Source organism: Ctenocephalides felis, unplaced genomic scaffold, assembly GCF_003426905.1.
Source record: "Ctenocephalides felis isolate EL2017-DRISC unplaced genomic scaffold, ASM342690v1 CF-g0.4_SCAFFOLD_01886, whole genome shotgun sequence".
NCBI classification, from domain to species: Eukaryota; Metazoa; Arthropoda; class Insecta; order Siphonaptera; family Pulicidae; genus Ctenocephalides; species Ctenocephalides felis.
The window spans coordinates 83,538,344-83,561,109 of NW_020538040.1; the positions used below are offsets into that span (position 1 = coordinate 83,538,344).

Here is a 22,766-nt window from a genome sequence, read left to right on the forward strand (position 1 = left end):
TATTTTGTTAAATTTAAACTTTGGAACCGTAACCGTCAATAACATTTCTAGGATCACGTTAAAAAATGTACCACGATTACCCTAAGTTTTCAAGAATTCAGACTTTTTGTGGAACTAGTAATTTTGTCTTATATAATGTGTGTATGCTTTAATTTCTTACCGAGTCCTTATATGAGATTCCTGTGCATAATTTGACTTGAGTGGTCACATAGTTTAGCTAACTAAACCGTATTATCAAGGCGTTTCTCCATGGGCTTGCTTTGATATGTCGTAATCATTAATAGGTCAGCTGCGCGCTGTATATAAAGGCTGCTGTAAGAGTCAGAACTTCGTACTTACGGATATCGTGTTGTTCTTCCTGTGTACGTAGGTCGCACCTGGCTCAGCTCCCTCGCTGTTTACCGGGTGACCACGTTCGAATGAACTGAATATATTCAAATGAGATCGTGTCAAATTCACTTTCCGTGGACTAGATCCAAATGACCTCAGATCGGTCTAACGTACAATCGAGCATCTCAAATATATATATATATATATATATATATATATATATCAGATGATAATATTTCAATCGTAATATACCATGGATGTTACAGCATCCACGTCAATTATTTCGCTTCTATTTGCTTGCCCAAAGTAATTAGTGATTACGGGAAAAAATAAGATAATACGAAGATTCCTAAAGAATCAGTTAGTCATTACCTTGACAGTAATAATAACTGTAAGGTTATATATATAATAAAAATGTAAGGTTATATAAAATTAAATTCAAAATAATTGACTTCAAAATTTGAATGCTATACCATCAACTTCATTCTGCATCATAATGAAAATGAATGCTACGGCATTCACGTCTGCGAACATGTTAAGTTGTAGGTACGCCTGAATACAGAAAGCTAATTCGAGGCTCTACTTTTTTACTTATATTAATGCAAATGTTGTTGCTTTGATTTTTAGTAATGCTTTTGCTTTTTTAGTTGAATTACTTATATTAGATAAATTAATACTTAATTAGTATTTAACTAAATATATAAACGCTTCTCGTATTAGTATAATGCCTTGGCATACTTTTTTCTTTCTGTGTCGCTCCAGTCCATTTATAAAAGGTACTGTGTGATAGCTTAAAATCCAGTAATTGAAAACGTCGATTTTTCGGTAGACTTTTCGATTCAACATATGTAGATAGAGACATCGAATCCGGGTCCCCGTGTGAATTGTGCGTATTAAAATGTTATCTTCGATCTACTTTTCTAGTATACCGCTATATCGAGACATGAGCAACGTATGCTGAAATATATATTACATATGCTAATGATACAGGGATGAATTTTTACAACTCGACTCGATAGCGCCCATGTTTGATAACATTTAATTCGTTTTATCACCTCTTTAATTTTATTTTCGGCTCTTCGCTAGTTGCAGAAAATTATTGTGCTGGCTTGTTTTTGGTCGCTCTGATAGCATATAAAATACTGGCTAAACGGTCGAATAAGTTTTATTTTAATCATTATGTTATATGTATATATATTTATATATATATATATATATATATATATATATATTATTAATTGAAAGTAATTTATAACTAGCACAGTGTTCGCAAGTGAATCGCAACATTTTAGATTTTTTGCACTAATTGTAAAGTCTTTACTGTTATTTAATAGTTTTGTATTGATTTTAATTGCATATTTTTTAATCGTTGGTCGTAGCATTAGTATAGGTGAATTGGTTTAAGTTTAACCCTGGTCGCGATTTATAGTAACAAACGCAGGGGAGAACTGCACGCATTTATAAATGATTGCGAGCCTGAGATACCGCAAGCCGTAATATACGCGGATGTTGGGGGAGTGCGAACATTAACATATATTATTGGCATCGATAGGAACGATGTTTCCAGGGCTCCAGAGGACTTGGTAATATAAATCGTAAGATAGTAGATAGATTACATCGCTTCTTACAAGAATACCTACTGTGCGATATTTGAGATCGCGCACGACATTCCAGCGATCGCTGGATCTTTTCTCCCATGATGTTTATGATGCTCCCGCGCTTTACTATGATACTCGTATATTTTCATGACAAAACGTTTAACTCCGGTCAGGATTACGTGTATTTCTGTACGCACTATCAGATCCTTTTAACGGTCGCTTTGCAGAATACCAAAATCGCTAAATTCGAATTCAGAGGAATTTCATCAACTTCTACGGCACAGCAATTATGCTTGATATCTGATTTTGTGGTCGTTGATGTACTGCGTTGAGACGCGGCGATTATGAATCATATAAAGAAATGCTTGCGTGTATTTGTATTACATTTCTAATAATAATATTAATTTTGATAATTGGGTGTACTTTTCTCTCGCCTATGACTACATATATTACAGTTGCCGTAACATGGTTTGCATTATTAACACAGTAACAAGTTTAGATTCAATATGCGCACTTCTGCACATATTAAAATACGCGATGGTACGTGCGATTCCCATTTTCTTTCATATGCAAATTCGACTGAGTGTTTGTTCCTGCGAACCGACACCAGCACCGCCGCTCAACCAGCCAGCACACCCCAATCTGCAGCAAACTCAGATTTCATTATTTCTATGTGGGATCTCTGGCCAATATATATATACATATATAGTCTTTCACTGGAAATGCCAGCGGTATTTCGCACATGGGCGCTCACTCAGTTTGTTTGTAATAATCCAAGGAATTTTTTATTTGCGTTCCGTTATGTGTTGGTTATTTTCTACTTGTATTACTTATATATGTGTTTATATGCGCCTATCCATAGAAATTGAGTTTGTTTTGGTTAAGTTACGTTAAGCTTTTATTATTAAGGAAAAGGGTTTTTTGCAGATTTTTTAACTTTCCATAAGGTAAGTTACAGTAATCGCAAAAAAACGAAAGTGAAAATTTTTGCATATCTTCATATTCCTTACAAAAGTAAAACACATCGTTAGAAAAGTTAGTTTGGTATGGATACAATTTTTCGCCTCGATTTCGAGCGCCTGTTCTATATACAGAAGGTCCAGAGGCTTCGGAGTTGCAGGAAAAAACGTAAAAAATTGATATTTTGTCATCTGATCACATCACTAAAAACCATTATTATATTGATTTATATACTTGTAGAAATATTGATACATAGATGACAGGTAGACAGTGGACGTGTGGACAAGTAGACAGGTAGATATGTAAACAGTTTGACACGTAGACATGTAGGCGAGTAGAAATGTAGATAGGTAGACAGGTAAACAAGTGGACAGATAGGTAGGTACAAAAGTAGACAAGTGAACAACTTAGACAGGGAGACACTCAGGCAGATAGTACATTAAACAGGTAAACAAATGAACTGTTCGACAGGTGGGTCATATACATATCAAATATTTATTTCTTAATTTCATTATTTACATATATCGGATAATTCATGCAATTTGCCTTAGGAAAAAATGCCCCTTAAGCCTAGTTATAAATACAGCTCTATCTATTTGAGTTGTTAAGGAATAATAGTTATATAGTCATATAGACACGTGCATGTATGAATTTGTGTGTATCTACTTAATATATTTTTTACTGGGCTATCATAATGTTTCGACAAATTCTATAAATTGTCTTCGTTTTGTAATTAGTTTTCAACGAGTTTTGCACATAAGAAATTTTGTTTGGTAGTCCATATATTGTTTTCATCTGAATTCCAGGAACAACTGCTAAAAATGAAATAATATGTTAGGTTGTCATTTATGACGGTAGTGTTATACTGACAGTGATTGCTTCATTCGTAGTTTTTTTGTGTCATGTTATATGACATTTCAATCATTGAGTAAAAAGAAAAATGCAATTTTCTAAGTATATGTGATAGAAAGACAAGTGTCATCTGATAAAATTGTCAAAGAGTACGTCATATTCTAAAAATTGAATGCATTTTCCGAATCAGAATTTCCGTACTCTTCAGTGTTCGAGAGAACGACAATATTATGCATTTTATTTATTCATAAGCAAGGCGTGTTCAATAATAAGAAATACTATTTTAGGATTTATTATTTTTGTGATTTCGTATAACCAAAAAAATACAGGTTAAGTTTTCGGGAGATTCCTCATTAACCCCTCTCGCTGCTGCGGACGTTCTTTCCGCAGGAGTGTCGCTGCTGTACGGAAACAGCGTGTCGCTCAGTTGCTTTACTGAACGGAAAGGCACTACGATATATTTTAAGATATTTATATCATTATCAAAATATGTGTTAAAAAATAAAAATTATGCTACTAATTAACTAGAAATAATAACAATAATTCTCAATAGTTTAACTCATAGGTAAGCAATGGCAAACACGAAATGTCGTCCAGGCATGACATCCGCACATAGAGCACGCCATGTAAAAGTCGTCTAGAGACGACACAGCAAAGGGGTTAATAATAAAAATTGACATTTTTTTATTCATATTTTAATTACAATCTGTCTTATAATTAAGATATTCAGTAATTAATCTGAGACTTAACAAAGTTATAATTTTCAGAAAACCACTCATTGGTAAGTTTTCTAATTTTTGAAAATGTGTACTAAGTTTGGTGTGAAAAATTGACAAATGATATTTTATAATTAGGTACTTATGTAAATGAGCATTGTCAAAAAATGTTACTAGATTATTTAACATCTTTCATTTACAAATAAAGGTTACATATATTGTATTTCAAGAACATAGTTTTGAATAAAAACGCCTTCAGGTAAGTCGTCTTATATGAGTGTTAATTCACCTACGAGTACTTCCTAGCCAATAAGATTTAAAAGGCACTATTAACTTTTGTCATAGCCTTTCCTGGTGCATAATTTTGTATATCCATGGTCTTTGTATGGTAGCACTCTTACAGAATATGTGGGAAAGTAATTAAAAAAAACTTGTTTTTATCAAATAAGCTATGAATAATTTTGATTCACTTTTAACATACATACAATATGCGATATACTTTTGTATCACAATTTTAGCGCAAGTGTAATGCATCACCGCAGCTTTTAAGAGCCGCGCGCCTCGCGAAACTCGAAACCGCAGAAGATGCGATGCGACCAGTTCCTTTATCAACGTTAAACGGATGGCCATAAATTGGCGGTCACTTTATTTATTATATGAGCGAGGGCATAATAATATGTGGGTATAGATATATGTGTGGTCTTTTTCGATTTGTTCGCAAACTCGAGACGGCTTAAATAAGTTCGTAGTGCATTTCCAAAATGAATAGCAGAAAATGAAAAAAAAGATTCATAAAGGATTTTTTCGATATAAATTCAAAACGTTTTTTCTTCTCTTGACAAAGCAATACCGCGTGCTAGTGATCTTCACGCTTTTCAATTCCACTCGAAGCGTAAACGATCCCTAATAACTAAGAAGGTGTTTTTCATCAATATTTATGCTTATCATAAATCTAAATTATTAGAAGAGTTAGTTAAGTATTTAATTACAGGAATTGCATTCTAAGTTCAAATGAATTTAATTTCCAATGATTTTAATTAACAAGATATTTTGTATATTTTGTTCCTGAATAGACAAAATGCATTCGTCGATGAATTGCTATAATTGAAAAGACAATATGCACTCTGTGCGAACGGTCATACATTTAGACTTAGCCTAAAATTTAAATAAAATATTTGAAATAATTACAGTGGTTGGTAATGGTTAGTTTTTCATAATTTCTTTTCACTTTTAATGTGGCCGAATTCTTTATGTCGGATACTTTTATGCAAATATAATCATTCTGTACAATAATTACTGCTTACTTTATATATTGAGCTTACTTTATATAGTGTTTGAGTTTGACTAATAACTGATTCTTTAAATTTGTTCCGGTTTATGTTTGTTTCTTGCAACTACAAATACTAGTGAAAACAGATATATTATCATGTGATATGTATATGTGTATACCATAGTAACGAATCATCATGAGAAAGTACTGAACTTACAAATATTACATCGGTCTGACATTTCGGTAACTTTCATTGTTGTACGGTTAATGCTTAGAGCAGTATTATTATGTATGTTATATCGGACTTCCTAATTACATTAATTAACTCAATTACTTCGAGAATATTAGTTAGATATTTTTTTTATTAATGTCTGCTTCTATATCTTAGAAGACGAGCCTTATGAAGATACATTATAATTTTATTCAGCATCACTTCGACCCATTTTGGTACCTTAATCATATTTAGCAATGGAACGGTAATTCAAATAATACGCTAATGAAAGTAAACTAAAGTAATAAAATTAGAATAATTTAGTTTTTAATTCAATAGAATTCTGATATAAGATTAGAATTTTTATGGTTAATATTGAAACTCTGTTTATGAAACCGTACTAGATATGTCACTTAATAACAATAATACATTCTTATCAATTATATTAAATGCTGCATTCATATTATATATAAATTGTTAATTGATATTAGCCACATATTCAGTTTCTACCTCAGAAGTTTTATTTAAACTTTGAGAATGACATATTTAGAATTCTCGTTTGTTGATTAATTTTATATTTAACAATTGTTTAGAAATGGGGATATTCTAACAATTCCTTAAGGCACTATTTAATACTACTACTCTTTTCGTACGGTTATTTAAATTTGTATGAAAATTCTGAACATTTTGATTTTCTTCAAAACGATCGCTGCGTAGCTGTTTTAGAGACGAAATATGGAGGCGTATAAGTGCCGCGTTGCATTCTAACGGTTAAACATTATAAATCTTGGTACGGAACCCATATAATTGTAAACAAAATTTGTACCTATTATTAAATTTTTTATAAAATATCTGATAATCTTGTAATTTGATGTGCATATGCCTAATGATCATTTTTAACCGCTAAATGACGTTCTTTTCAACTTCCTAAAAAAATTGTCAATTCTTTATTCTATCAATAGAAGTAAAATGCTTTTTGAATAATTCGCCCCCTTCTCTCAAAAGCTGAATTGACATTTTTGCACGTTTTTTCCATATCTTCGAAACCGTTGGATCTTTTGCAAAACGGTTTTGCAAAATAGAGATCTGCAAAAAAAAACATTTTCAATTTTTTTGCGACTACAATAACTTACTCTAAGAATTTATCTCGCCTTATTTGGAACTAATGAGCTTTTAAGTGCAACTAGAACTTTGGTAAAATTAACTATTTCTCCGATTTTCTGGTTAACTTTTATCAAATTTGTTTATTTAAACTTTGGATCTGTGATCGTAAATAACATTCCTAGGACCACAGTCAAAAATAATGATACAATTACCTCATGTTTTCAAAAAGTAATACTTTTCTTTGTACTATGAATTAAAATTTTTAAAGTAGGTCGACTTTGAAAAGCCCTCTTTCTTAAAAAAAATTAAAACCGTTTATGTGCAAATTATAAAAAACAAATAAAATAAATTGGTCGAAACAATAATAATAAATCTTAAATGTGGCCAAACCTTTTAGACGCATGAAAATTGTACAACACATGTGTGTTGATTTTTGAATATCACCTGATTAACCGATAGTCATATTCTAAACAATGCGGAACTCTTGGTAAACAAACTGATAATTAAATTTCATTAGAGAAAATAAAAATAAAACAAAAATGTTGTTTCCGACATTTACAAGTATGCATGAGAAAATTGTCCCTTTACTTCTGTGTAAATTCATTCGAAGTTCCTAAATTACAAAATTAGCAAAATCAGCAATGCGAGATGCGCAAAATATTCCGAGTTTTCATTCTTATTTAACCGAATCTGCCCATGCAGCACCGCGAATTCCGGAACCGGCAAGCTCTTCTCCCATGCATAATGTAGGCCTCGGAGGCGGATTTATTTGTAGCTATCCTCAGTTTCGGTCTATTTGCATACCAATTATGGGAATATTACAATCTTGCCGGCGTACCCTGGTGCCCAGACACGGCCGGAATATATGTTGTGTGAAGTCGGGAATCATAAATGATGTTAATGCTTTACCGTAAATTATAAACGTCCCATGGCGGAGGCTATGCTGATATATCAGAATATGCATGGGGTTGAAAATTATGTCGATATGCACAAAGTTATATTCTTGGGATAACCAACTGATCCTTAAGCTCGAACGATATGGTTGCTTATTAAGATTCTGTTGGCATTATGTACATGATCGAAATTATCTTGTGTAAGAAATGTCTTTTTATGAAACAGAAATAAAAGAAATATTAAATTTAAATTCCATTATTTTTGTCATAGGAGACTTTGTAATCAAGAAAAAACATAGGTATGAAAATAAATAAAAACTGATAGTATTTAAGCATCATCTTTAAAATAATGATATATATATATATATATATATATATATATATATATATATATATATATATTGGTGCATTATAAGAGGAGGGTTTATAAATTTAGATTATAATTTTGGTGTGAGTGATAAGTTTCCGATATGTGTAAATAATCCATTTAGTCGATAAGTATTAGATTTGTATATGATCTACGTGTCAAACACTGTTACCTGTTCAAGTAATCTAAATGTTTACCTGTCTAAGTTGTCCATTTGTCTACTTTTGTACTTGCCTACGTCTCTACATTTCTACCCCTAAACTTGTTTACCCGTTAACCTGTCAATATGTTTACATGTCTACCTGTACACTTGTCTACATGTTCATCTGTCTGTCTGTCATCCGTATATCAATATTCCTACATGTTTATGAATCAATGGTGATTTTTAAACATCATTTCAGGCCACAAAATATCAATTTTTTACTTTTTCTAAAACCTGCCTTCGCAAAAATGTAATCATTTTGTCAATAAAATTAAAATGTTGTAAAAAAAAAACTGCAAATTTTTGCACTCCGTGTCCTGCATAAATATATGCAATATATGCAGTATATTTAAGATTTCAAAAAGCTTTGTAATTTGAAACTACAGTTTACAGAAGTTCAAAGAAAAACAATACGTTTTAACTCCTTACTACTGTTTTACTACATTAAATATTTAAAACATTGCACTGATAAGTTATTGAGAAGGTTTAAACGTAAATAATTTTGTGTCTAAGTAACAAAATTAAACTGCTCTGGGGCGCTTGCATTTGTAAATAAACCTCATTTAATGTTGCAGATTTCTACGCAAATGTTGCTCTCGTTACGTATTGAAATTAATTAAAGTTGCTTTTGTTGGAGTTCTGGCAATTATTTCTATTACATTATTATTTCTTCATAAATATTGTAGTTTGTTTAATCTCTTAGAGACGGTGTCTATAAATATATTAGTTTTGCAGATCGTTTTAATTATATCTTTTCATTATATTTCAAAAACTCTATGCAGCATTTTAGCAATATGTTACACTCTCTGAGCAGAAACTTTTATAATTTCTGTGTAAAATTTATTCATTACGCTTATATGTTTTCTTTTCGGCACGGTTCATTCAACTTTTGTGCGAGTTTAATAGCGCGAAGCAGACATTTTCGAGAATTTCGGAAATTATTTATATGAAAATTACATTAAGCGCTCGTCTTTATGCATGTAACCCGACCGACAGTGCAGCAATAAGTTAAATAGTAGGAAAGTGCGCGTCAGAAAACGAAGTTTTGTGCCAACTTGTGTGTGTATATACACAAGAGAAGAGCGTCTTTTCAAATATGGCAGGGTAGATGAGATATTGAACTAGCTGTAAGTGGAATTCTGTCTTAAGGCAATTAAGGCATCGTGCCTTAAGGCAAATTGCTGGAACTTCCCGTACCAAAAATTATTATTTTTTTTAAAAACGATTAAAATTGAAAAATTGAAAAAAATTTACTTCGAAAAAATAAGAAACTATAAATTGGATAAAAAATTACTTTTTTATGAAAAAAATTTTTTTTAAAAAAAAATTTTTTTTAAAAAAAAATTTTTTTTAAAAAATTTTTTTTTTTTTTTTTTTTTTTTTTTAGAAAAATGTTTTCTTTATTTTGACATATTTTGGAAGATCTGAACTTGTTTTTCAGAGCAATCGTACTGCTTTAACTGCATAGAGACGAAATATAAAGCGCGTAAGCGCGGCGTCGCTGTCTAACGGGTAAACATTGATACGGAACCCATAGGAAAATAAACAAAATTTATACTTATTGTTAAAATCTCTATAAAATATCTGAAAATTTGATGTGCATATGTCTAATGATCATTTTTGACCGCCAAATGGCATTTTTTTTTACTTTTTTCGTTATATCTCCGAAACCGCTAGACCTGCCTGTATGAAAATTTGATCAATTCTTTATCTTGTCAATACAAGTAAAATGTTTTTTGAATTAATAAAATCGGACACTCCGTTCTCTTTAAAACTGAGTTACCGTTTTCGGCATTTTTTGCCCCGTATCTCCGGAACGGCTGGACCTGCCTTCGCCAAAAACTAATCAGCACGTCTCCTTATCAATACGAATCGAATGTTTTTTGAATTATTCAAATCGGTTGATCCGTGTTCCCGAAATCGTCGACGAAAATTTGTATCCGCACATACATACACACACGCACACACACACACACACACACACACACACACACACACACACATACATCCATTTTTTCTAAGGTATGCCAAAATATTCAGAAACCTCTGAAACGTAAAGATATATAAAAATTTTCATTTTCGATTTTTTTGCGATTACTATAACTTACCCTACGGGAAGTTAATTATACTTAATTAATTAATGCATATGTTCTTATATGATAATCTACCGCATTTCGCACTCATGCACGTATGATTTACGATTTATAACTACCAACCAAATTCACGAGAAACATAATGGAAGTTCAAAGATAATGAAGACTTTTTGTAGAAAATTTAAGCTGATGATCCTAAGTTGGTGTTTTGGTTTTGCAGTCCAAATATATTGAATTAATCGATATTTACTTCAAAAGATTTTTTTGTTGATCCAACATTAGTGGAAATAATATCTGTTTTCAGGGAAAGTTAGTGAGATCTCTTACCCCTTGTCATTTCATGTCGCAGTACCCGAAAGCGTGCATATTTTTTATTTAAAATTTTAGTTAAAAATGGATTCAATTGCTGCATATCAGGTTGTTTGTAGCCTGTGATTGAGCCAAGCACTACGTTACAAAACATATGATAAATGTGGAACTATATTTAATATTGTTTTAATATAATCAATTTAATATACAATTTCAATAAATACAAAATACAAGTACAATTTAAAAACGAAACAAAAATGAATGATATTAAATTTCTACATGGTTTGGTACGGCAGCAGACGGTGCCGATGCATGTGCAACAATACGGATACCGCTACGGTGATCGCGATTAGTCCCCAATTCATAGCTAGTCGCATATTCAAGCGCTTCGGACGCTTCAAATCGAGTTGACGCCGAAGCACGTCTGGAACGTCCAAATAAACGTTTTGTTGACCGAGTTCAGCGATTATGCTGCGTAGTCCCTCTACATCCACGTGATCGCGGGACCTGCCGATTATGAGTATATTGCTGCCTGTTACCCCATGGAACAGGTTCAGTATTTGTGCGGGACTGCGCGATGCTATTCCAGCACGAACTGTGAAACATACCTGAGGATTCACGCGTCTCTGCGTTTACCAAATAAATTATTATATATACACTGAAAATTAATTATGGTAACTTATCAAATTATACAATAAAGATCATTAAACTTTTCAAATGGTTTTCTTCATTAGTCTGTGTACCATAATTCACCGCACAACAAAAATTAACAATTTAATTTGGTTCGATGTCTTACTGGATAAGGCATTTTATTTTGGTTCTAAACAATTCAAATTTCGTATTATGTACTTTTTATAATATTAAAAAAATGTTTGTAATCGCATAAAATAATTATTTTAAAGATGATGCTTAAAGTTATGGCCTAGAAGAAGGAATGATTATTTACCTTAAATTTATAAACCACATAGTGTGATATCATCATTCTTTAAAATAAATATCCCGAAAAGAAATATTTTATCTTGTGCAAATATAGTGTGTTTAATCACTTTTACATATCTATATCCTGTATGCATTTTCAAGTGAGTGACGTGTTTATTATACGATATTTTATTTAACATTATTTAGGATTACAAATATTGTAAATAATATGGTATGAAAATTTAATTAGATTATTTTATATTTTAACATATGTTCCCGTTTAATGTATTTTTGTCTGACAATATCATAAATGAATGCTACGCAATCCATATTTTTATAAATTTTATATTTGTCTACTCGCGCAATTTTACATGTTGATTAATTTAAAGTAATAGATTATATTGAACTCATCGATAAACGCATTTTTATTATGCAAAAACGTTTTAATTTCAATTCAAATTTAATTTACTTTCAATTCATCATATGTGAATGAAATTCAGCTGCAATGTATTGACAATAAAGCAACTTAGTTTAATTAAAGCATATTTTGATAACAGTGATCTATAGTACTCACTTGTTGATGTTGATCACCAACGACGTGGAATAACATCTTGTTCACGTGCTCGTCGGTATACGTTAGCCTTCTATCTCCGTCAAGTTCATATTGATGCGTCCAACCCAATGACAATGTGGCGTCATGGAAGGGAGCGCAACTATTAATATTAATGATGGTTAATGAAGTTTATTTTTAGTTAAACGTTAAAATAATGTTCGCTCTACCAATTGTACATAACTTAGAAGTATCAAAGACACAAAATAAATATTTTCTGATGTGTTTCGGTTCTACATTGATAATAAAAATTATCTGTAAATTAAATTATTTCTAATGGCAATTGGAATTCAATATTTATTACATTATATTATTATGTTACATGTTTACTGTTTTTCATTATAAAAGTGCACATTCTAATATTATGGAGCAGTACTGTTTTCATTAGTTATAAGGATACCAAGTTTTGACAGTATATTTTACTGAATGAAGACTAGGAAGATAACCAAAACGCGCATGGATTTCAAAAAAAAACTTTAAAAAACATTCATATTTTTTTATTAATTCATCATGATAAAGATGTATTCCATAAAAATTGAAATTTATGAGCTTTTATGCAGAACCTAGAGCTTTGAGAATAACAATTCGATAATTGCCATTAGTTTTTATTGTTTTCTAGGGATCACAATAAAAATAACGATTACCAAAAAAACGAAAGTTACCAAAGTTTTTGAGAATTAAGATCTTTAGATAAATTATGAATTAAAAATTTTATCGTCTTTGAAATGCCTCCTTTTACAAAATTGCCCTGCTACATATATATTTCGTCTTCACGTCAAGTTCAGGGACACCCTGTATAAAATAAATATATATATATATATATATATATATATATATACATATGTATACACATATATATACACTTCGGGAATTATTATTTTACAAAATTTTAATATTTGGGAGAAAATATGACATTTATTTGATTTGCATTCGTGAAAATAAGGTTATATCTGGAGCTTATAACGATGCGATAAATTTTTTAATTAAATTTTCGACACGGTGGACTTTTTATTTAATCTGGTCGCGAGCTGCTTTTATTTTTCCTTTGTTTATCTCTGTGTTACATTTGCAAGCTATTTTTTCATTAATATATAATTATAATTATAATGTCTGGTGAAATGATTTGGCGAAGTCGATAGTTCTTCTAGTAAGTAAACTTCATATCGTTCAAATTACAATGTATATTTTGAAGTAATTTTCTATTTACTAACTAAAATTCTTTAAAAAATCATTCACTGATTTCTGTTATTAATAGTATAATATTATGACAAGCGTTTCTGTCAATTTGATAAAAACTTCTTTTGATCTAGTCACTTAACTTATATTACGGTAAGTATCTTGTTAATAAGAGGTTATTCTTTGAATTTAAATAAAAATGTGAGTGGTAAACATTCATTCTGAGATGAAATCTTACAAACATACTCTATTGTGAAATACGTAAAATTTGTTTGACATTAAATTAAAAATGTATGAATACAATAAATTAGCTCAAGTAAGAAACGATTTACTTGATATAAAACATTTTCTCTTTAGAAATAAATTTAGGAAAAGCCAGTCAGGAGTTTCGCGAAAATATTGCAATCATTTTTCATTTGAATATTTATAACAAAGAAACGATATAATGTATTGTATAAACCAACGCGAGTTATTCAGTTTTATCAAATATCATTTAATTTTTTAAATTGGTGTAAGGCAAAATTTTGGTTCGTTTAAGTGTATACGTACACCCACACAAACCTTTTTCTAACTTTTGGGTAACGATTAAGAAAGACTTTAAATGCGGAAAAATGTTGTCAGAAAATTAAATTTTCTGGTGAATAGAAACAGTGACACAGTGGTGAAATCTCCTATATTTCTTAAAGGTTTCAAAATACAATGGAATTTTTATTAGCCTTATTTCTAACTTCCCGCAGAGTAAGTTGCAATATTCGCAAAAAAAAACGAAAATGTTTGTATGTTTCCGTTTTAGAGGTTTCTCAACATTTTGGTATACTTCAGAAAAAATGGATGTATCATTGTATATGTAGTACGTATGTGTGTACGTTTTGATATAATTTTTCGTCTACGATTTTGGGCGCTCTGATCAACCGATTGGAATGATTTAAAAAATATTTTGATTGGTTTTTGGCAGGTTTATTGGCTTCGAAGACACTGGGCAAAATTTTCAAAAATTCTTTTTTTTTTTGAGACAGCGGTTCAGCGGTTTCGGAGACCTAGTAAAAAAAAGTAAAAAAAATGCCATCTTGCGGTCAAATATGCTCATTAGACATATGGACATCAAATTATCAAATAATTTATAGAGATTTTAGTAATAAGTGTGAATTTTATTCACATTTTTATGGGTTCCGTACCTAGTTTTATAATGTTTAGTCATTAGACTCCGGCGCCGCTCCCTTACGCACTTCTATATTTCGTATCTAAAACAGCTACGCAGCACGATCGCTTTGAAAAAAATTAAATTTTCAGAAATTTTTAAAAAGTTAAAGTTTTTAAATTATGAAGCGAAAAATTTCAACAATTTGTTTCAAGGCACGATGCCATGCACCACTAGTATTAATACAAAAAATATAAGTTATCAATTGCAGAATTTATTATTGCTCTCACCCTCGCATAAAAGCGTCCGCATCGACGGCTACATTGGCGCGGTCTCCCGGCCCGGTGAGTACGTCCGCGTGAAGCCACAGCGGAAAGTGTATGTCGCGATAGAGCATGTTAACGACATCGATGCCGCGTTGGAAAGCCTCCAATGTTTTGAACGACAACTTCACCCCTTTGCGGGGTCGATGCGGATGGGAGTTATGTGTTATCACTTCCTAATAAATACAAATGAGTCATTTCAATTTTGCAAACACGAAATGCAGCTTGCGTTTGATATTAGTACCGCTATTATGCCATATCTTGTGATCAAGAGGGGAATTCGCGTGTATTTTTGTCGCTTAAATTAAATTTGTCAAATTGAATAATGCTAGGAAAAAGTTTTTAATATAGAATGCGTAATTATAAGCTATTGAATTACCAATTACGCTTAGTATTTGTCTATTACGTAGTTGACGAAAAGTACTAAAATATAAGGTTTTTTCTGTAGTGAGCATAGCTCACTTAGTAGCGTGTTGGGTTCTTTGGGTCGAATCCTACCAGTGACATCGAATTTATGAAATAAAAATGTGTAGTTAATTTGAAATAATATAAAATTGTATTTGAAGTAAAAATTGAATGAAAATTCAGAAAAATAGGAATTACAAAATTCGAATAGCTGAATTGTATTCAGAGTAAGAAGAAAAGATATTACAATTTGCTGATATTACAAGAAGAATGAAGAAAAAAAATGGAATGAAGATAGAATTTGCATAGAATTAGAAATTTGATATGAAAAAACAAGAATTGAAGACAAATATGAAGACGAAAAATTAAGAAGAATACAGGATAAGAATATATATATATATATATATATATATATATATATATATATAGAAATTAGTATAGAATATAAATAAATAAAAAAACGTTGTAGGTGGCTAAATCCTCAGAGTAAGCAAGGCCATGTAAAAATTTAAAAAAAATAATAAGTTTTTGAAAATAAAAGTTACCGACCCTAATTCCAACTGTTTCTAAAAATAATATTTATACGTGGTTATCTATCGTTTCATAATACTTCTATACACTTCGTTAAACTCTCTCTTGGGATATCGCATTATCAAAAAATTTTGCGGATAAAGTTCAAGTTACATAAATATTATACTTCATAACTTAAAATAATTATAAACATGTACATATTTCAAATACACTACAGCGTTAAAGTTGAAATTAAATATATTCATACGATGTGCAAAAAAACTGTAAAATGGTTATTGTATATATTTATGTATGTTTATAACAATAATATATTCCTAACATTAGGACTTCTATCATGATTTATATTCAACACAACAATATATGTTGTTTATAACTTGTCTATGAGTTGGGTTCGAACTTTTATCGAAGGTGTCAGTGGTTTTTCATTACTTTTCCTCACTATTATGCTCAAAATTCAATTGGTAATTTTTTTTAATCCGTGTTCTTGATTAATGCATATTATTGCAGTTTATTCAAGAAATAGACTTTGCAAGATAGATGGTATAATCATAATAAAAAAAGCGGTTAGGCATTTCAAATACTTACATGCAATGATCATCTATAATGTTTTTCTATTAATTCAAGTCAAATTAAATAGACTTGTCGCTATTTCTCGAAGTCTTATGAATTAAATATAGAACACGATTAAAATTTGTCTTTCAAACAATTCTATTGGTTACGAACATTTATTTAATGTTTGAATACTTATTTTAAATATTGTTTATATTTGTATGCAAGCAAATACTCCGTTTCTCTATTTGTACATTTAGCATTCAGCTTAGGCTAGTCATTTTACTATCGAAATACTGCTAAGTTTTGTAAATAAAATTCTTTGACAAAGAAAGAAGCCGAGGAATATATCTGGGTGCATCCTATTTTATAATTGTTTAGGAGTAGATTCTATAGGTAGATACTCTTATATTATAGTATTATAATTATAAAACAGTATAAATATCATAAAAAAAGGTTAAACACCCTAAGTAAGTTTTTAGATCGAACTCATAAGCCAAGAATTAGAAAACTTTAAAAAACGTTTGTGTACTAGTAAATAAAAATCTATTTGAACTTTTTCTTTCTGCCCTTTTTGTATACTTGTCGTTGTGAAGAACTATATCCATGGACGTAGATTCTAAAATTTATTTGTGCTTTAACAATTCACTCAATGTGTAATATAGATCTGTGATCAAGCATATAAATCAGAATAAACACAAATTACATGGTTTCAGCATGTTTCGTATCATTTTTGCTGAATTGTTCATCAATTTAATTAACATAAATATTATAGTATATACCCGCCTTGCTTTGGTAATAAACTACGGTCTTTAATTTAAATTAACATTTTTATGGACTTTATATGAGAACAATGAACATTTTTTAAAATGGCAATGACCTTAATTTGCCGTGAAACATTAATACATACGAACGTTATGGTCTATAAACAAAATTATTTCTACAACTGTTACATTAAATTATTTTTTTTAACATGTTATCCTAGAAAAATAAGTTGAGTATAATATATAGAATAATATTTGATGCATATCAATATTCGAAATCTGGTTTACAATTTTTATTTTCATTAGCAAGTATATTTCACTAAAAGATTTTTTTTCTGAACAGCTCCTACATTGTAATTAACTGAATTTGAAAATTAGTTTTAAATACAGTGTTTAATTAACTTGATTTTTTTGCGATCAATATTAAAACAGTATTAAAATTACATTTGATCATTATAATTTCTTTTATTAAAATACGTAATAGTGTATGTTTTATCAAAAATCTTTCATTATTTGCAACGCATCTTCTTCGATAATTTTGTAAAAGTATGTAAATTTCTAATAAGAATTTAATACTAAAAAAGTTTCTTTCAAATGCTCTTGTTTTAGTATATTAACAGTATCCATTATAGCACCTCTGTATTTCTGAAACTTACTCTAATAAACGACTCCAAACTCATGTCAAAATTTGCCCGCTCCGCTGATCCCATGACAGGAATGCGAGGGCCTGCAATACCCAGGCAACCTAGCACCACGGATCCTTCCAGCATCATAAAATCTTTGCTTGCTAAGGCAACGCTAAGAATCGTCCGATTATTGATAGCATTTGTCCATGTTATAGACGTTAGGTCCCGTTCTGCGTGAGCGAAAAATTTTTTAGGATTGTGGTCATCCGCTATCGACATCTCGCCCAATCCGTTGCCGATGCGGTAAAATTTACCAGGCCTTCGAAAAATGGTTAAAAGGGCCCAATCGCGGGCCGCGACACTTTTTATAAAAAAATATTACTTCAAAAACAAAACACAGTTTGACAAATGTCTCGCTATAGTTTTTAGTCTTTTAAAATTATGTGTTTTATCTGTTCTGTATTATTATTTATTGAAGCGAAATAAGTTGACAAGGAAGAATATCTAGTATATTTTAACAATATGTATGTTCTGTTACTAAGATTTAATAATTAGTGTTATGTCTGACCAAAACTGTCAACATATATATACATATATATATATATATATATATATATATATATATATAAACTTTCAAAAAAATTCAATAATAAAATGTAGTATATAAAAATAATCTATATATATATATATATATATATATATATATATATATAATTAAAGTAGCAGATCATATATTTTTCATTACTTTATTAACTTTCCGTAGGGTGAGTTATCGTAATTGTCCAAAAATCGAAATTGAAAATTTTTACATTTCTCGACGTTTTGAAGGTTTCTGAACATTTTGGCAAAAAATGGATGTGTGTGTGTATGTATGTATGGGTATAATTTTTCGTCCACGTTTTAGGGCGCGCGATTGGGCGCGATCAACCGATTTGAATGGTTCAAAAAACATTCGATTCCTATTGATAGGGAGATGTGCTGATTAGTTTTTGGCAAAAGCAGGTCCAGCCGTTTCGGAGATACGGAGCAAAGAGTGCAGAAAATAGAAATCGAGTTTTTGAAAGATCGGAGCATCCGATTTGAATGATCCAAAAAACATTCAATTCGCAATGACGGGGAGAAGGGGTGATTAGTTTTTGGCAAAGGCAAGTCCAGCAGTTTCAGAGATACAGAGCTAAATGTGTAACAAATGGCAGTTTTTGAGAGAACTAAACATCCGATTTGAATGATTCAAAGAACTTTCTGCTTGTTTCAACAAAATAATTGCTTTTGGAAAAAAAATTGTTTCAATTTTTTTTTTCAAAAAAATTTTTTTTTCAAAAAATATTTTTTTTGTATATAGAAAATAATTCTGATTTTAATTGTAATTTTGACTTAAGTTCGAATATACTTTAAACAAATATACTTTAAACAAATATTTTCAACTTTGCAATTCAGTTCATATAATTTATTCTTATAAATATTAGACAATGTTACAGTATTTATTTATGATAATCTATTTGAAAACATTTAATATTGCTCGAACATTGCACTAGTTTGTACTTGATCTCGACGTTTTATTGATTACTCAAGTAGATACTTTTTCAATAAATTCATAACATTGGTATGGTTGGAAATATATTGAAATGATATTCGGCAGAATTATTGCCATCAATCAGTTGTATGGATGGGTATCCGATATCATATGTCTTGTCTACGGATAGAGCTAACACCGAACATAATAGTATATGCCGACCTATCAATATTATCCATTGACAATACTGAATGTTATTTGTACAGAATATATATTTAGATTATTACTGTATAAAAAAAAACTATTGGTTATTTATAGAACTTTCTATGTTTTAAACGAATTTGTATATTTAACTTCCCGTAGGGTAACTTACAGTAATGGCAAAAAATCGTAAAAGATTTTTTTTATATATCTTTACATTTCAAAGGTGAACATTCTGGCATACCTTAGAAAATATTGATGTATGAAATATGTGTGTGTTCGGATACAAATTTTCCTCGACGATTTCCTGAACACGGAACAACCGATTTGAATAATTAAAAAAAATATTTGTTTGTATTGGCGGCGAGGAGTGCTGACTAGTTTTTGGCAAAGGCGAAAATTGCCAAAATTGATAATTCAGTTTTTGAGTTAACTGAGCTTCCGATCGGAATGATTCAATAAAACTTTGTGTTATTTGTATTGACGGAATGAAAACCGATAAAATTTTTGGGAAGGCAGGTCCAGCGGTTTCCAAAATCCAATTACAAAAAGTAAAAAAATGCTATTTGGCGATCAAAAATGATCATTAGACATATCTTTAAGTTATCAGATATTTTATACAGTTTCTATAGGTTTTATACCAATGTTTATTCGTTAGACTGGGACGCGCGCTTACGCGTTTAAATATTTCGTCTCTGCGCAGTTAACACAGCGCGATTTATTTGAAAAACAAAATTCAAAATTTCCAAAATATTTTGGAATATAAATATAGCAATTTTTTCAAAACTCATATATTCTCAAAAATCTAATATAAAAAAAAAATATTTTCCGTACGGGAAGTTTCAGCCATTTGCGTTAATACAGGATGCCATGCACGACTTGGATAAGTACCAATGAATCAGTTGAATTAAAAGAATACACAATATTTAAGACGGTATTTTGTTAAAACAAAATTTAAATTTTTTTCACACTAGAATAACATTGTCATGTTATTCTAATCTAGAGAAACCTAGAGGGTAAAATCATACAAGGGATAGAACCCGTTACATATACCACTCGTACTTTTTAGTACACTATTGTGATAAACAGTAGATTACAATGAAATTATGTGAAATAATCAATATATTGCAACATATTATCAACATATTATAAATGTGTGAAATGTTTTTATTGCAAGATAATTTATACGAATTTGAGATGCTTTGAAATTCAATAAAACTATTATGTTTTACTGAAACATTGCTTAAGATTTTATAACTGCGGACAAAAATAAATTTTGAATTGAAGGAAGTCAAAGTGTTTACGAAACTCAACTTAAACAAATACTTAAACTGCTTTAAGAACTCTTATATGTATTGCTATTTGTGGCTTATTATTTAACATATATTTAAAAGTTTAGTTATATAGTGTGAATATTCATAAAAATATATCGAAGTGATGCCTATTTCGTATATTAATTGTTTTGCTCAAGATCACAATGACTATTCATATATGAAACATATGGTTTTTCATTGTACGAGATGAATGGGCACGTGATAAGCGACGGTGTGGCTATGCGTGGAACGCGTGGGCGCTAATCATTCCGTGCCATGCGGCTGTCGCTGGCTGACTAACTTACCAGCGGCCGCATGGTCACATTGGCTACATCCCTGTATTTCAGCGGTGCCCAAGGTTTTGGTGCATTGCGCATTGTGGAAGCGCACATAGAACACAGAACAACAGAATACAGGCACGCAACTCTTCCATTTCATTCCTCGAGGAACTCGGCACATCGCGACTCATGGAACCGCGTTGGGCCGTGGAGGGTGAGCGCGATAGACATATCCGCGTTCGCTTAGAAGCGTGCGATAAAGAAACATGTCCTAGGGGTAGCGAATTCATCGTTCCGTGAGGGCTTTGTTCACTGGTAAAAGAAGGAAGGAATAATCCGCAAATCCTACGTCCCGCGCGATTCCGATACTCCGCGATATTCCTGAACGCCCGAGTAAGAGCAAGAGCAAGAGCGACCGCGCTGGGGATCCGACGAAACCAGACAAGTCCCTTTCGCGCTGCGTCCCTGTTTTCCCCACGGCGCATGAAGCAGCCGTGAAAAGCAGGCGATATCGTGCCGTCCCGTGCTCGCAGTGTCGTCTCCGGCCGTGTATTTGTGCCCCCTCTTTACAATGTATGTACAGCATACAATCAGCGCTCGCTGTTCACGGCGCACTCTTCGCGATCAGTCAGTGTGCGTTGTAAAGAAGCCAGCGCTTTTGCGTCAGTATACAAGCGTCTGCTGAATTGGACGGTCGTGCTATTTTTGCTCCCCGCGTACATAAACCGCCTTATCGCATAGCTTAAACGCTTTCAGTGTCGGTTTCGCGTCAAGTTAAAAATTGCCGAAATATTTACAAACAGAACAAACAATGCGTTTTTGTCTATTTAATAATTTTTCTCTAAAAATTAATCATATTAAAGTAGAATAGTGTGGTGTGCGTGTGTAGAGGATATTTTATAAACATTACAGTGCTTCATCTAATTTATCAATAATTACATACAGAGAATAACGTGTATATTATAAACATCACGGATTAGTGTGAAAAGTGGCACGCTATCGGCGCGAAAAGATTTACACCTGCTTGCTGCTTGTGTCCCAGAGTTCTGATGTAAGTAAATAACATGTCATCTCTACGCGGTAAATGAATTATTCAATGCGGATAGATATTAATTAGTGTCATGCGATGATTGTCTTGTTTATTTGTGTGGCAAATATTCACACCGAATATGTACCACGCTGTCGTAATAACCGAAAGTGTCAACCGAATGTCATGCGTATACATATTGTTACATCAATGAGTTTTGTCGTGCATCGTTATCATGACTAAAAGCATCAACTAATCATGTGCTAATAATACTGTGTTCTATTTGTTTTTAAACTACTTGCACATTTTAGTTATTTACACAAATGTATTTCAATGCAAACTTGAAATTGAATTGAGAATAATTTTACATGAAATATTAATCATTAACTAATATGATGTTAAAATTTAAAGATACAATGATCAGAGGCAGAATTAATAACCGGGCACTGTCCTTTGTGATTTGTTCAAATCTTTATCTGAAATCTTTTT

The 22,766-nt window shown here is 31.2% G+C and overlaps 1 protein-coding gene across 7 annotated transcripts in view; it reads left to right on the forward strand.

Moving 5' to 3' along the window:
- Positions 1-22,766, forward strand: part of LOC113378477 (muscleblind-like protein 1) — a 248,109-nt gene that overhangs the window by 33,201 nt on the left and 192,142 nt on the right. Inside the window, exon 1 of one of the 7 annotated variants that reach the window (XM_026619006.1) lies at positions 21,937-22,301. The exons of the other annotated variants lie outside the window; for them this stretch is intronic. The gene's annotated coding sequence lies outside the window, so the exon portion shown is untranslated. Of the gene's footprint in view, positions 1-21,936; positions 22,302-22,766 lie in introns of those variants that run through there. 7 annotated transcript variants of the gene reach the window in all.